This window comes from Juglans regia, chromosome 1 (assembly GCF_001411555.2).
Source record: "Juglans regia cultivar Chandler chromosome 1, Walnut 2.0, whole genome shotgun sequence".
Taxonomy (NCBI): domain Eukaryota; kingdom Viridiplantae; phylum Streptophyta; class Magnoliopsida; order Fagales; family Juglandaceae; genus Juglans; species Juglans regia.
In genome coordinates this window covers 22,091,653-22,101,040 of record NC_049901.1, presented here as the reverse complement: position 1 = coordinate 22,101,040, position 9,388 = coordinate 22,091,653, and positions in this window count along the sequence as shown.

Below are 9,388 nucleotides of genomic sequence, written 5' to 3'. Positions count from 1 at the left end.
GAGCGCAAACATCGACATATTGTTGAAACTGGGCTTGCTCTACTAGCCCATTCCTCTCTCCCCTTATCATTATGGGCCGAGGCCTTTGAAACTTCTGTATATCTCATTAACCTTCTTCCCTCCAAAATTCTTCATAATAAATCCCCTCATTTCATGGTTTACAATAGAGAACCTGATTACACATTTCTTAAAACCTTTGGATGCCAATGCTGGCCCAACCTCAGACCATACAACAAACACAAATTAAATTTTCGGTCCATCTCTTGCATTTTTCTAAGATATAGTCTGTCTCACAAAGGTTATAAATGTTTTGAGCCCATTTCAAAAATACTCTACATTTCAAGAGATGTACTCTTTTCCGAAAATTCCTTTCCTTACTCAAGCAAACAGCCCAAAACAAATTCTCCAGCCCAACTACCCACTTACACGACGCTGCCCATACTATCTCCACCCTCTTCCATTCTCGGACCAGGCCCATGGCCCATCCCTAACTCACAAAACCCTAATGACCTGCCCACCAATACTTCATCCGCCTCATCTTCCTCTCAAAACACTAACTCTCCCTCGAGTATTCCTCCTACCCAGACCACTGAAACAAACCCTAACCCCAACTCAACTCCAAATCACTCAGAACTTTCAGTCACTCATGCTTCCTCTGCGTCTCATCCATCCTCATCTCATCATCTTATTCCTCCTCGGTCTCCGATCATTACTCGGAGCCACACTGAATCCCTACAGCCTCAAAAATTCAACGACGGCACCATACCGTATCCTCAACGTCACTGTCTTAGCACCACCATAGAGGTCCCGGATGAACCCTCTAGCTTTGCCGTTGCTTCCAGATTCTCTGAATGGTATGATGTGATGTCCTCTGAATTTAATGCTTTACATCAAACCAATACTTGGACATTGGTTCCACCGAACCCTAATTTTAATGTTGTTGGCTGTCGTTGGGTCTATAAGACCAAATTGAATTCTGATGGGTCCTTTGCTAGACGGAAAGCCCGTCTAGTAGCAAAAGGATACCACCAACAGTTTGGTTTAGACTACGGTGCCACTTTTAGTCCAGTTGTTAAGGCTACTACCATTCGCCTTGTTTTGTCCGTTGCTATGAGCCATGACTGGCCTCTGCGCCAAATAGATATCCAGAATGCATTTTTACATGGAGAACTTACTGACACTGTCTTTATGCAGCAGCCTCAAGGCTTCATTGATAAAGAATATCCCAATTATGTATGCAAACTCAACAAGGCCATTTATGGTCTTAAACTGGCACCTAGAGCCTGGTTTGCTCAATTAAGTACATGGCTCACTGATTATGGCTTTTCTGCTTCACGTGCTGATCCTTCTCTATTCATCTTGAACTCTGGTGATTTACATATGTTTCTGTTGATTTACGTTGATGACATGCTTATTACTTCTTCCATACCTACTGCTATAGACGATCTGATCTCTGCTCTGGCCAAAGCCTTTCCCATAAAGGATCTAGGCCAATTGTCTTACTTCCTTGGGATTGAAATTGATTACTCTGATTCTGGCATTTTTCTATCTCAAAGGAAGTATATTAAAGATCTCCTGGAAAGAAGTAACATGCTTAATGCTAAGCCGATGACCTCACCTATGGCAGCTTCTCTGAAGTTGTCACAATTTGATGGTCTTGAATTTACTGACCATACTCTATTTCGAAGCATTGTAGGGGGTTTACAGTATTTGTCAATGACTAGGCCTGAAATTGCTTTTTCAGTAAATAAGGTGTGCCAATTCATGCATTGTCCAAAAGTTTCACACTGGTCAGCAGTAAAGAGGATTCTTAGATATCTCAAGTCTACTATAAACTATGGCATGATCTTCAAAACTTCTTCAAGTCTTGCCTTGCAGGCTTACACAGAAGCAGATTGGGCAGGATGCCTAGATGACCGACGCTCAACTGGAGCCTTTTGCATTTTCCTTGGCAAGCACCTTATATCCTGGAGCTCTAAGAAACAAAAGACTGTGGCCAGATCAAGCACAGAAGCCGAATACAAGTCACTTGCCACCATAGCAGCTGAGCTGATCTGGATACAAACTCTTCTTCGGGAGCTTGGCTTTTTTCTGCCTCAGCCACCTACTCTCTAGTGTGATAACATCGGAGCAACCTACCTATCTGCCAATCCTGTCTACCATTCAAGAACAAAGCACTTGGACATAGACTTTCACTTTGTACGTGACCGAGTGGCTGCCAATAGTCTTAAAGTCTTATTCTGTTCTTCTAAAGATCAAATAGCTGATGTGCTTACTAAGCCAATTGTTTCTGATCGGTTTAGTGCACTTAGATCAAGTCTCACAGTGGTTGATACCCCTATGGACTCGAGGGGGCGTATTAACCATATACCCTTTATATCCCCTACTAGCACGTAGTCTAGAACGTTCCTTTATTTACTTGTATTTTCTTATTTTATATTCTTTGTAACAGAATTGATTCCCTGAAGTTAGTGTATAAATATACACTGAGCTGTTAATGAATAGCAAGGAAAATCATTCATGAAATGCTTCTCTTCTAACACTTTGGAATAAGATTAAACCACAAAATATTCAAAATTTCACAAAACAAAAATTGTTTTTCCACTTCCTGTTTTCAAGTTTTTAAATCTAAAAACTCTATCATCAAAAGCTTTATTCATGTAACAAAACCTCAATGAAAATTCATAAACACATGCTAAAAACACTTCATAAAATTTTCGGACCAAGATATATCCACTAGCTTGGTCAAAAATTTCAAAACATATCATACTCTCCAGTTTCACGCCTAGAATGACCTTTCCATGGTTAAAAATACTTTTTACACAAAAAATAGACTCAAAGATGAACAACTTTTATGAAGGAGTCATCGTTAGATAATACTTACAAAGGGTAAAAAATGGTCACGCAAAAAGATCCAGAAATTTGCCAGAGAGAGCTCTTTAGGGTTTCTCTCTAAGAATGGGGGAAAAGATGATAAAATGGAGAGAAGTGTGTCTTGCACGACTTTAGACTCCTGGAGGGAGAATTTATGGGCTTGAATGACCCTTAATTGGAGGTGGCTATGTGACATAAAGTGGAGAATAGAGTTAAAGCAAGGATTGCCTGCAACAGCTGTGAGAGATGGAGGTTGATGGAGTGGATTTCTTCTTCACATCAAGGCACTATTGGGTGCAGCCAATAGCAGTAGATAGTCTTCCATGTGGGGGAGGAAACTTCTTTAAGAAGGTTTGCCAAGGTGGCCAATTTCATGGGCCTTGGTGGGCCCCAACCAAATGGGCTTCAATTTGGGGTTTAAAGGTGGTTTGGTTAGGATTTGAAATGCTATTAAGTTCAAATCCAATTTTTCTTAGCCCTATCAAATTTCCAAGGTTTAAAAGGTTTGATAATTATTTCATAACAAGGATTTGATTAATTAATATCATGTCGAAGTGATTTAATCAAGTGATTAAACACAATACTTGAAATCAGATTAAAAAGGGTTTGGAGGCCAACTTTAGGGTTTGGGGAAACAATTTAGGAATTTGGTTTCAACAAAATTTTGGGGTTTCAATTGGATTCCAGCCATTTAGGGTTTCGCTAGGATTGAAACCTTATTTGGTCTAGCACAATTTGGTTGATCAGATGAAACAAAACTTTGCTTAGGTGGCATGATCTCACACCTTGACTTCCTTCATAAATCCATCTAATGGTTTCTCTTTGTGCCAAGTCTCTAATATTATTCACTATACGTGGCTAAGATCTTGCCAAGTGTCCAAATAAAACATCTCTAACCTAATTTGGATATTTCACACTGTGATTTTGAAAATACTCTACGGGATGCGCTTATCGAGATTATTATTCACTCCAAAAAAAAGCATAATAACTTAGTATTGAAAAATTATAAATATTCATATTAACCTATAATAAAAATCATTTACCGAAATTCAACTCCGAAATGCCTCTAAAAATAAATTCACAATTTCGAACAGACTTTTCGTCCGGAATTATGAAAATTAGCTATTGCGCCATAAAGTCCTAAATAATCAACTGAGTCAAAAGGCATAGACCATAATGCATTCTGACACTTCTAACTATCTCAAATAATTAAACTCATATTTCTAGCACCATAGCGAGTGATAACACTGACTATATTGATAGACTAAAACCTGCGCGATTGGTCGATTTATAAAAACTTGAGTTTTCACGAGGTTCCTAAAGTCAATAGGAATTCCACCAGTGAATTTCTAGCGGGCTGTTATACCTTCTCTTATTCTTAACAATGTTAGTCACCTAATGAAATCTTATATCATTCCATCCTATATAAACTTAAAAGTCTTTGGCTCCTTATGTTATGAATCAACTCTCACTCAAAGCATATCAAAATTCTCATCTCAAGCTAGAAAATGTGTCTTTATAGGTTATCCTTTTGGCACAAAATGATACAAATTATTTAACATTTGAGACACATTCCTTTCTTATATCAAGAGATGTTGTATTTCATGAAAATATATTTCCATTTTTTTTATTGTAACGTCTCGAAAGAATTTCAACGAAAAGAATTTCTTTTATATAGACATTAGATATGCCATGAAAACTTAGGAGAAATTGATGGATTAATAACTAGATAGGTTCCTATGTTCTTAGCGTAGTTGAATTATGATCCGCTAAGGAAACAAAATGTCTTTTAGATTTTTTTGAGGCACTTAAGATCATAATTAGACAAAATGGATTTAACTATTATATTCGAATGAATATTTAAGACTTTATGGTGTAACAAAAAGTTTCATGTTTTTCGGGTGCCAAATGGATCAATCAAAGAGCATCATGTCACCAACTAGTTGTCCCCTTGCCATGTAGGACGTCCAAGTCATTCTAGGAGCACTAGAGAACCTCCTTGACACATGGAATCATCACCATCCTCCATTTGGACCTCATTTACACATGTCATACCTAATACACATGTGTAAGATGATTGAGTTTGAAACAAGTCAAACCCATGCCTGCTTACAATGCCTTACACCTTTTACACACACTATACCTTCCACTTACACCTTTGTACCTCCCTTCCCAGCCATCACTTGTGGTTTAAACCCCAAAAATCGAGACACACAATGGCCCTCCATTCCATTGTTTTGCACTTTGTTCTTCACACTTTAGCTAGTCCTTTTACAAGCAACTAAGATAACCTCTTTGTACCACCTGCACAACCTCATTCCCTGCCCAAGGACAACTTAGTCATCCCTCTAATCCACCCCCACACTCCATTAAAACAGCCCCATGGTTGAGTTCCAAAACCCCAAATGGAGACCTTCAAACATTGGGTACAAGGAATTTCACCCATCCAAATTTGCCATCCTTTCACAACTCAACATGACTCCTTCCACAAGCAAGCTACCCCATAATTTTCTAGCCTATACCTTGCCATGTACCCCCCTTGACAACCACCAAAACACCCCCCACTCAAGCCAAAACCGAGCATCACTCAACCAAGTACAAGGACTGCACACACTTGAGCTTAGTCTCCTCCACAAGCAACCTTTCTCCATCACCCACGCCTTGCTCTACCGAGCCCCAAGCAGCCCTCTCCTTACTTCCTTTTGTCCCACAAGCTCACTTAGTTCTATCTCACTTGCACATAAGCAAACACACCACACTTTACATTTTGAGAGCAAACCTAGTAAGGAAAGTCTGTGTAGAGGAAAGCCAACCTCTTCCAAATGTTAGACCTTTTCAAGTTCTCTTTCCCTATCACTTCTCCTTTTACTTCTATTGTTTTATTTAGGAATATGTTAGTTTTGATGTTTGAATGTTTTCCTTAATATTAAATTGTTGAAGTTGGTAAAGTTGGGAGATGTGGTGTTCAGCTAGCATGTATTGTTAATCTTGGAGTTTTGATTTGAAATGCCATATAGTTTTTAATGAAGTTAGTGATATGTATGATGTATCAACCTTTTGTTTGAACTTGTAACACAAGAGCATTCACCCAAAAGTTGCATGAACCTATTTAGGGTTGGACAAGCCGAAATACTAGTGTGGAGTCCTCTTGAAGAGTTAGTTTCTTTTCAACTCTAAAGTGGGTTTGATGACTAGACCTTCAAAACTCTTTTTTATAAGAGTTATATCTATGTGTTAAACCTTGTTTTGAACCATGAAACTAGGGTTTGAGTTGAGTCTTTGATGAATACTCACAGATGCATGACTTTGGTGTAAGCTATGAGGTTCTTGCCTATTGTTTGATTTAATCTTGGTTATGACATGATTAAAATGGTGCTAAGACCTAGCTAGGATTTGATTATGATGATCTTGGGTGTGTGATTTCAAGAGAATTTGCATGCAATATAAGGATTTAGTCCAAATATTCTAGATTAAAAGACATTCATGTTTCGGTGTTAGGGTTTGTGGCATGAATGGCTTTCTAACTCCTTGATATCTTGAACAAGTTGCTTAGGATTGTGTAATACCATCTAGAAATGAGTTCTTAGTATGTTATAAGTTAGGATGTATGATTCTTTGAAGTTCTTGATGTTCACTTGCAAAAGAAATTGCTAAAGAACACGATGCTAGTTTTAGGTTGTGTAGTTTGATGTTGTGCATGTGTTGGTTAATTCATATGATGAATATATAGCCATAAGGAATATGAATCTAGTGACTTAACGTGATACTAAACTAAGGATTATGATGAGATTAAGTGCTAAATTCGGATTAAGTCTTAAATGGCATGCAAATAGGCCTAAAATCACACTTCGTGGAATTTAGGGTTTTAAAGGTTTCAGCCATAGTGAGTTTCATATAGTGGATGCATAATTTCTTAATTTCTAAGTTCAAAAATGGATTTAGAATAGAAAATACATGAGGTTTGCAAAGTTTGGTTAAATTTGGGACCTGATTGTAATTATTAAAAGTTTGTGGCTTATTTGCAAATTATAAAGAGTTAAGGGGAAATTGTGCAAATAGTGCTCTAGGAGTATTAGATTCTGATTTTTATGAGTTAATGAGATTTCTTAACTTAAGTATATCTCTTGTTTCAGCCAGCTCAATTTTTAAACGCAAGGATTTTTGTAAGTTAGCTTCTAACTTACTCTTGATCTATGATAGTATGTTAAATAATAAATTTCATGCAAAGTGAATCATTTTTTTTTTATATAATTTCTTGTTATATTTGCAATAACTATGTTATGCCATGATATCATTTGTTATAAGCATGAATATCTGTTACAAAGCACGAACATATGTCATGAAGCATATGAGTCTATCACAAATTTTAAGTCAAGCATGAAAAGTTAAGTTTTTATAACAACTCTAAATGCTAGGATGATGGATTATCCTAATAGAGCTCTCATATCCACTCAGGAGTGAATAAAATAGAATGGAACCCCTTGGGTTGATAAAGAACTATCAATAGGTTTCAAATGGGATCAAAATATTTTCGAAGCGAAGTCAAAAGCACCTAAAATACTCATGGCCTGGGCATTCTGCTTTGTCTGAGTATCTATGATGAAATGAATAAAATACTCATGGCATAGGTATTTTGCTCTATCTGAGAATCTTTGATAACATACTCACAGCTGGTGGATGGACCTGTGATGTAATGTGATAACTAGCAGTAGCACACGGTTTATAGGGAACCGTGGAGCGTCCACCTTATGTAGGAACAAGAATATGAATGAACGAAATTTATTTTATGAAAGCAAGTATGTTATGAAGTATGAAAACTCTGATGTCATTGAAATTATGTTTTGTAAAAGAAAGTTCATTTCAATCATGCATACACATCATGTTTATCATTGTGCATGCTTTATAAACTAATGGTAGTTTTGTTGTATAACTTGGGATTAAAAAATCTCATCGTGATAGTCCCAACTACTATTCCCACTCAAAATGGTAGAAGTTGTATCAAGTTTAGAAGAAAGCGAGTGTGATGGATGACTGGCCTGAGATGATTGAAGATGAATTCACCCTTTAAGGCCAACTTATGTTGATTGCCTTCTATATGGAGATCTTTAGGTGTTTGATAACACCTTTGGAAGATCTTAGAGGAAGAAGAAGGATCATGTTTTTAACTATGTAGCATAAAACAATATGTTAAACTTTTTGTGGTTTATGAAGGGTCAATGTTTGGGATCCTATTGTTCTTGTATGGTTATTTAAGACATGATATTTTGGGATTTGTCTATTCTGGTGCAACTTATGTTTGAACCAAAATAACTCCATTGTGATTATTGCATATTGCTAAAAGCATGCTAAGTGCATTGCATATTATCTTTTATGAATAGGGGTATGTAACTTTGTGTTGCATATCCCGTCGCTTCGATATTCGTCAAATCCCAAATGAAGATTAGGGGCATCATACTGATTCTACCTATTCTTCTGTATCGTCTCAGATTGTTGTGCCTAAACATATTTCAGATATATCACCTGCTACACAACAATAGTCTATATCCATCCCTTCATCTGAACATATAACATTTGATTCATCTAAGTCCATTCCTTCAAATACTTCCAGCCAATTCAACATTCCTTCTATGCAAGATACTACCCAGCTTTCGTATCACATAATGTCTACTCATCATTCGCTTTGTCTACTTGTGGAATTACCATTGCAATTTAGTAGCTTTTGGTCCTATCACATCCTCGGCATGCTTGCCATGCACATAATCAGGTACTCCATATAACATTTTTTATTTTCTTTTATATTCAAAATTGTCCTCATCTCATCGTCATTTTAGTGTGTCCATTTCCTCTAAAAAAGAATCTGACTTTTATCAAGTTGTTAAACACTCTCATTGGAGAGATGATATGTCTCTTGAATTAACCGCCCTAGAATCTAATCAGACCTGGACACTCACAGATCTTCCCCTAACAAAGTTTCTATCAGTTGTAAGTGGATTTATAAGATCAAGTATAATGTTGGTGGTTCAATTGAGAGATACAAGGCAAGGAAGGTCTTGGTTTTTTTTAAAACTTTCTCTCTCCTGTTGCTAAAATGGAGTGCATTGTTTTTTTTTTTTTTTTTTATCATTAGTTGTAATACACAATTGGCATCTTATTCATCTAGATGTCAATAAGGCTTTCTTGTATGGACTTAGATGAAGTTACCACCCGGTTATCTTCGAAAGTGGGACACTAGAGTGTGTAAATTGCATAAATCACTTTATTGCCTAAAACAAGCTTCTTGATAGTGGAATTCCAAATTTACCTCAACACTGCTCAAACTTGGTTTTAATCAGTCAAAATCAAATTATTCATTGTTTACAATGCAAGAGGGTACCTCATTTGTTGCCTTATTGGTTTGTATAGATGATATATTTTTAGCCAGTATTGATATGGGTGTTGTTGATTCAATTAAATCTTCTCTCAATGATCAGTTTAAATTGAAAGATCTCAAACCTGCCAAATATTTTTGAGTATG